Source organism: Hippocampus comes, unplaced genomic scaffold, assembly GCF_001891065.2.
Source record: "Hippocampus comes isolate QL1 unplaced genomic scaffold, H_comes_QL1_v1.1 scaffold359, whole genome shotgun sequence".
Lineage (NCBI taxonomy): Eukaryota > Metazoa > Chordata > Actinopteri > Syngnathiformes > Syngnathidae > Hippocampus > Hippocampus comes.
Window position 1 is genome coordinate 316155 of NW_017806274.1, and position 6000 is coordinate 322154.

The following is a 6000-nucleotide window of genomic DNA, read 5'->3' on the forward strand; positions in this document are numbered from 1 at the left end:
TTGTCTTGTTGCATGTTGAAGCCGATTTACTCGGGACAGGAGAAGAGAACCAATTCTCTTTTTCGTTAATGGATGCTACGGCTCCTTGTTGCTTTCAAGCTTAGCTTGTAGCAGACGTGTGCACATTGCAGCATGACATCTTTGATCCACTGGTGAAAAGGACACTTTGATTCGCTCCTCTTTCATCTATAACTGCTTCAAACAACAAAGTGAATGGAGGAAAAGCGGTTAAGATGGCACGACTGTCTGGTTTATGTGTTGTGTTGTAGTATTTTGTCATTTTATGTTGTCTGTCCTCTTGTTGTCTGTTGTCTGTTTACGAGGGAGGAAAATTTCATCTGTGCTGTAGCACATTTGACAACAAAGTTGGACTTGACTTGATGATAAAGCTTCTCCTGATTACACTGAATGCTCTTTTCTGTAAATTGTCAGATGAAATGTTTTTGTAGACTTCAAATTTCATTCTGCTGCAACCCCGTGAGTTACATAAAAAAATGAGCCCATTCCAGAAGCAGCCATGCAAGTCCAAACCATGACATTACCTCCACCATGTTTAATCGATAGTCAACGGTCCTTCGGTGGCTGAGAACCTACTTAGTAAAAATAGCAGCCAATCAAAATGTAAATTTAAATTATTTATTGGATGAAATATTTAGTCCCATCTGAACCTTTCGTAAAAAGATAGCAAAATAGCTCAGCATTGTTGAGGGGGCTTATGTAACAACATTCATAATGGGCTCATGTGCTAAAAGTGGCATAACCAGATGGTGATCTATTTAGCAGCCATTTTTTTTTTACAGGGCATGTCCACTGTTTCAATCCCTCAAGGTCTTATCTAATCTGCATATTTAATTGCAAAATTCATGAAATATGGATCCCTCATCACATTTCTTCCCAAAATACATTTTCACTTCAAGTGAGTATTATTGTCATTGTATTGAGTTTGCTAGTAGTAAAAGACTGTGGAAACAGGACTTGTTTTTTTTTAACCCGGTTTCATCCCATCAAAGTTGTAAATGAGTTTCTTGAATAGCCAGCCAGACGTCTCTGGAAAAAGCTCAATTTTGAGGCATTTCCGTTGGTTTTATCTGACCTCTCATTCCATTTGAGACAAGCATAGCTGATAGGCTGAGAGAATTATATAGCGCATTAAAACTGCTCATCTGTACATTCGTTTTCAATGTGAATTGTCTTTTTGGATTACTGTGGCCATTGTTCCCGTCCCATTTTAATGTAGATTCAACCCTTGAAGCCACCATTGGGACTTGAGCTGTCAGGAATGAGAGGAAAACATCTGAGCAGCGTCACTTATCGCTGTTCTAAACAACATTTCCGTTGGATTTTAGACCAACTCCTCTCCAACAGGACATGTAAATAAATAAATGTTTTAACATGAGTACGGCACCAGCATTGTACACCTCAAATGAGATCCAATACAAAAGTTGCAATGAAACGCTCCGGCTTTTAATTGAAGCCTCCAAAAAGGAAATAATGACTCGGTTTTAACGAAGTCACGATGGCCGAGAGGTTAAGGCGTTGGACTCGAAATCCAATGGGGTTTCCCCGCACAGGTTCGAACCCTGTTCGTGACGATTTCATCTTTGCATACCACGAGTGATGAAAATGGAAATTTTGAACCGTTGATCCCCTGAGCGAAATACCAAACTTTCAAAACGTGTCAAATGATTTATACCGGTTTTGGTTTTCTAAGCACACCATTTGAAAATGCATCTGTACAGTCAATTTATCTTTCTGACAGCGTTTTAAAAAATATTTTTTACAGTTAAAGACATTATGTAGTATCTTTCCAAGCGGGGTGAATCTAATACAAATGCCACGTTTGGAAGAAAATGCATGCATGGCATTTATATTGGATCATTTCGATTAGATTGTGTTTACTATTACAAGCTTTCGGGATCATCTCCTAGCAACAATGGGTCTGAAAGGCCTTATATACACAGTGAGTGGGCTTTCTCCTTGGGGTAACATGGCATGCCACAGCCAAGGCGATGGTTCCTATGGCAACCTTTCACGCAATGGTGAAAGAGTAGGATTTTGAAACAAGCAGGTGATGATATCTGTTCAGATAGTGGTCAAACACTGATCAAACTTCTTGAAATTCTGCTTTTGGAAGCATACACCAATGTGTGATGTGTCCAAATTGCTGTGAGGGTTACAGATTGTACAGTATACATTACTGTCTTGTCTTGTGTCTCCAGACTTTCAGGGTGGTATGCAGCATGGCACGGATGCGGGTACTCTGCGATTCACAGTGTGGCCCCAGTTTTGGCTTCCACGACTGAAGAATAGATTATATTATTCACTGGGCTGAGCAAAGAAGCAAAATCCTCCACGATAAATCTGTATTCAAACCTTTTTTTGTCCATGTTGAAGTCAAATGATCCTTTACAGAGTGAATGCTGCACTCTTTTGGCAGACAGGCGTAGTGCATTTGGTTTATTGGCTCCTGAAATCAGACAGAGATGGCCATGCAGCAGACTGGAGGAAAGTAACGAAATCGAGCACCTATAAAGTGTCAACCTACAAATACTCACATAAATATATTTTATGAAAACGTGTGTAGCATAAACATTCTTTTTTAAACTTCATCAGCAATTCAGCAAAGCCTCTTCCTGTGGCTCTTAGGCTCACTATCAGAAAACTTTGAGGATGTAGGATTCTTGTGGGACATCGGAGCGAATATAGATCAATATTTTCAAATACTAATGAACAGTATTTATATTAACATAAATAGATGGAAAACCAGCGCTGGAGCCTATTCGCGCTCATACTCACACCTAGTGACTATTTAGAGTGTTCCATTAACCTGTCAAGCATATTTTTGGAATGTGGGAGGAAATCGGAATACCCGGAGAAAAGCCACGCAGGCACAGGGACAACATGCAAACTCCACACAGAAAGGCCGTAAAAACGGTGAGAGACAAGTAGATGCAATTTTTGGTCCGTTAAACCTTAGTATACACAGTTTCTGCTAATTACTGTTTGACGTCAAACAAGTGACTCAACTACAAATAGCGCAAATAAAGCAATTTGTTGGCGAATTAATCTTATTTACTTTTGTGACAACTTTTCAGTTTGAGGCTATGACCACTAGATGGCACCAGTAGGCTTTTACAGAACAAACAAATCGCCACCGTGCGTTCTTGTCAACCAAAACAAGAATTCAAGTTCATTCTTCTCTTACGACATGAATAGCGTGCAATGCACGAGTTTATACTTTAAACTGCGTATGAGGCGTCTGTTGATTCGACTCGTGTTGCCGCTCTGAATTGGTTTCCTGAGCGAGACAGCCCATTTCCTTTGGGACGAAGGGCATTAAATTGGAGGCTGTACTCAGGCTGCACTTGTAGGCCTGAATTCAGATGGATGTGTGGCGTCTTGCGTGGAAATAACCTGCCATCACCTAAGCAAAGGTTGGTTTCGCATGAGATCTTTTTGACTCATCAGTGTTGTGGCATGCTGTGGAACCGAGCTTGCTCAAAATGATACTTGGCATCTATAGTGAGGAACTGTTGTATTTTGAAGTTGTTGCCATGTTTTACAATTTTGGCAGGGCAATACGCTGTATGTTCATTTGATATTTCATGCTGATTTGTGTTTGAAACAAAAAAAAGAATTTCTTCCAGCAATGTTTCCTTTGTTCTCTTCTAGCTTTTGGTCTTCCACAAAGTCTGCGTCAAATAAACCCTGACAACCATTTACAGCTTTACTTTGATTTTCCGTTGTTAGATTTCTCGCCGCTGGAGCGTTACCAACGAGAAATCTGCATAATTTACTTCATCGTTAGGCTCTTGTTGTGGGGACGTTTTTTCCTGAATAATTTTCTGGCACAGGGTCTTATTAACCGCTGCCAGTTTCACGAACAAAGTACGGGGGAAATGTCTTCTCGTGCCTGATGCTATCAAACTCGAAATGATCCCTGCCGGTTCTGATGAAGAACTCCATCCCAACCCACTCCCCAGGGTGACGTGCTGGCAGTTGCAGCCATTTAATTGACAGAGGCCTTGAAGTGTGGAATGATTCTTGTGAAGAGCGATATGATCAAAGTACGATGAGACTACTCGGCAATCGTTTTCCCTTGTATACAGTAGCTTCCTATTGTCTCATTGAAATTATTACCAGCCACAACATTGACTACACATGGAAAGCAGTGAGCCCTGTATTAAAAACGGTGTAGTTTTGATTATTTAACAATATTGTGTGATTAAAACAACAACCGTATGTTGGAATATGATCCCACCCCATTTAACCTTGATTAGCTACATATTGGGAATAGTTTTCTGATGCAGTGTAGGTTGTTTTTTTGTCGAGCTATTGTGTTGAGTCTCATTAGATTGTCAGTCAAGTAAGATGTGTGGTTGGCTGCCTTTGCCAGAGAAACCACTGCACTGCACTGCACTCAAACCAGTTTGTGTGTGTGTGTGTGTGTGTGTGTGTGTGTGTGTGTGCAGCTTTGGAGGCTATTGTAAATTCACCTTTTCAAAAAACAAAAACAAAACAAACTTTTTTATTTCCATGACTCGTGCATATTGGATGAATAGTAAGGTTCTGGCATGTCAATTTTCATATTTGGATGTGTTGCATTGCTTAATGCTTCTACAGTGACTCAGGGTTGTGACACGAGCAAGACTCTGTCCACTTCTCGCGAGTGGTCCCGTGACTTTTTTTTATCGAACAGAACAGAGCAGAGCAGTGCGTGCATCACTTTTCTTCTCACTTTGCTTCTCTGGTAATGGCTAACGTGATTAAAACAGGAAAGCCTGGATTGTAAGGAAGCACATGGCTGGGTGGAGAAAACTTGAATGTTTTGCTTTAAATGTCACGAAAATTTCCACATTACTGCATTAGATGTGATTTAAGTGTGTCAACAACGCTTAAAGCTGTACATGTTGCTCATGTGTTTATGCTTCGGGCGTGACCGAGGGAGTGGGTGGGGGGATATTGTGTTATGTGTCACTGCCATTGGTCTATATAGAAGCAGCCTGCAGGAAAAGATGATGAACAGGAAATGACAGGGACACTGTGTGCCATCTAATATCTAAAGGATTGAGTGGATGGGGCAGGTTGTGGATATACCAAGCTGGTCACATCCCAGGCCACAGTCTGTCCGAGTGCATGGCAAGAGTGGGACGATTGTATCCGTATTATTTCCTTATCTCCATGCTCGGAGTTGTTACATCATCAAACGACCCAGACTCAAAACTGTAAGATAAGGAAATGACCATCATTACCTTCAAATAATACAAATAGATTGCCAAAAGATGAATTGCACCACACCCAGAACAAGGCGGATAGTTTCAAAGTTCTCTGAAGATCTACCACACGCAAAAAGAAAAAACAAATATCGAGGGTTTCATAGTGGGAGTTTTGGGCTATGTGCATTGTTGATCCAGTCCACAGTCTTTGCCAAATTAACGTTCACCATTACAAAGCCGCCTTGTCTTAAACGTATGCCTATTTTAATTGAAGCATTGATCAATAAAAATCAGGAACTAATCCAAAATTAGAGTTGATTGTATCATAGTCTTCCTGATTCTGATTTCCTGTGTTTGGAAAAAAAAAAAACTTGGTAAAAAAACGTAAGTAATTGACCCCAACCCCCCCAAAAAAGGTTTCTAATTGCACATAATGCCTCAAGATGATAGCAAAACATTACATGAAGCTCCTCACCTCACTTCAGCATAATCCCATGGCACCAAGAGGCCACAAAATGGTGGCAAAGCACTGAATGAAGTTCCTCAACTTATTTTGACATAGTGCCTTGGCACCAAGACACCGCAAGATGCTGTCAAAACACTACATGAAGGTCTTCACCTCAATTCACTGTAGTTCCTTTTGCACAAAGATGCCACAAGATGGCGGCACAGCACGACATGAAGCTCCTCAACTCATTTACTGGTTGTTCCTTAGCACCGATATGCTACTTTTTTTTTCTTTGGAGAGAGGGAGAGAGAGCGAGAGAGAGAGCGAGAGGGAGAG

At 40.8% G+C, this 6000-nt stretch overlaps 1 protein-coding gene and 1 non-coding gene across 4 annotated transcripts in view; both read left to right on the plus strand.

Annotated features, from left to right (window-relative positions):
* Nucleotides 1-1510: 1510 nt before the first annotated feature.
* Nucleotides 1511-1592, plus strand: trnas-cga (transfer RNA serine (anticodon CGA)). The gene has a single exon. It is a non-coding gene; the product is annotated as a tRNA-Ser (tRNA).
* Nucleotides 1593-3160: 1568 nt separating this feature from the next.
* Nucleotides 3161-6000, plus strand: part of rapgef4a (Rap guanine nucleotide exchange factor 4a) — a 17023-nt gene continuing 14183 nt past the window's right edge. For 2 of the 3 annotated variants that reach the window (XR_002166561.1, XM_019857648.1), the window contains exon 1: nt 3161-3431. The gene's annotated coding sequence lies outside the window, so the exon portion shown is untranslated. Of the gene's footprint in view, nt 3435-6000 lie in introns of all 3 variants that reach the window. The other variant, XM_019857650.1, reaches the window with a different exon arrangement.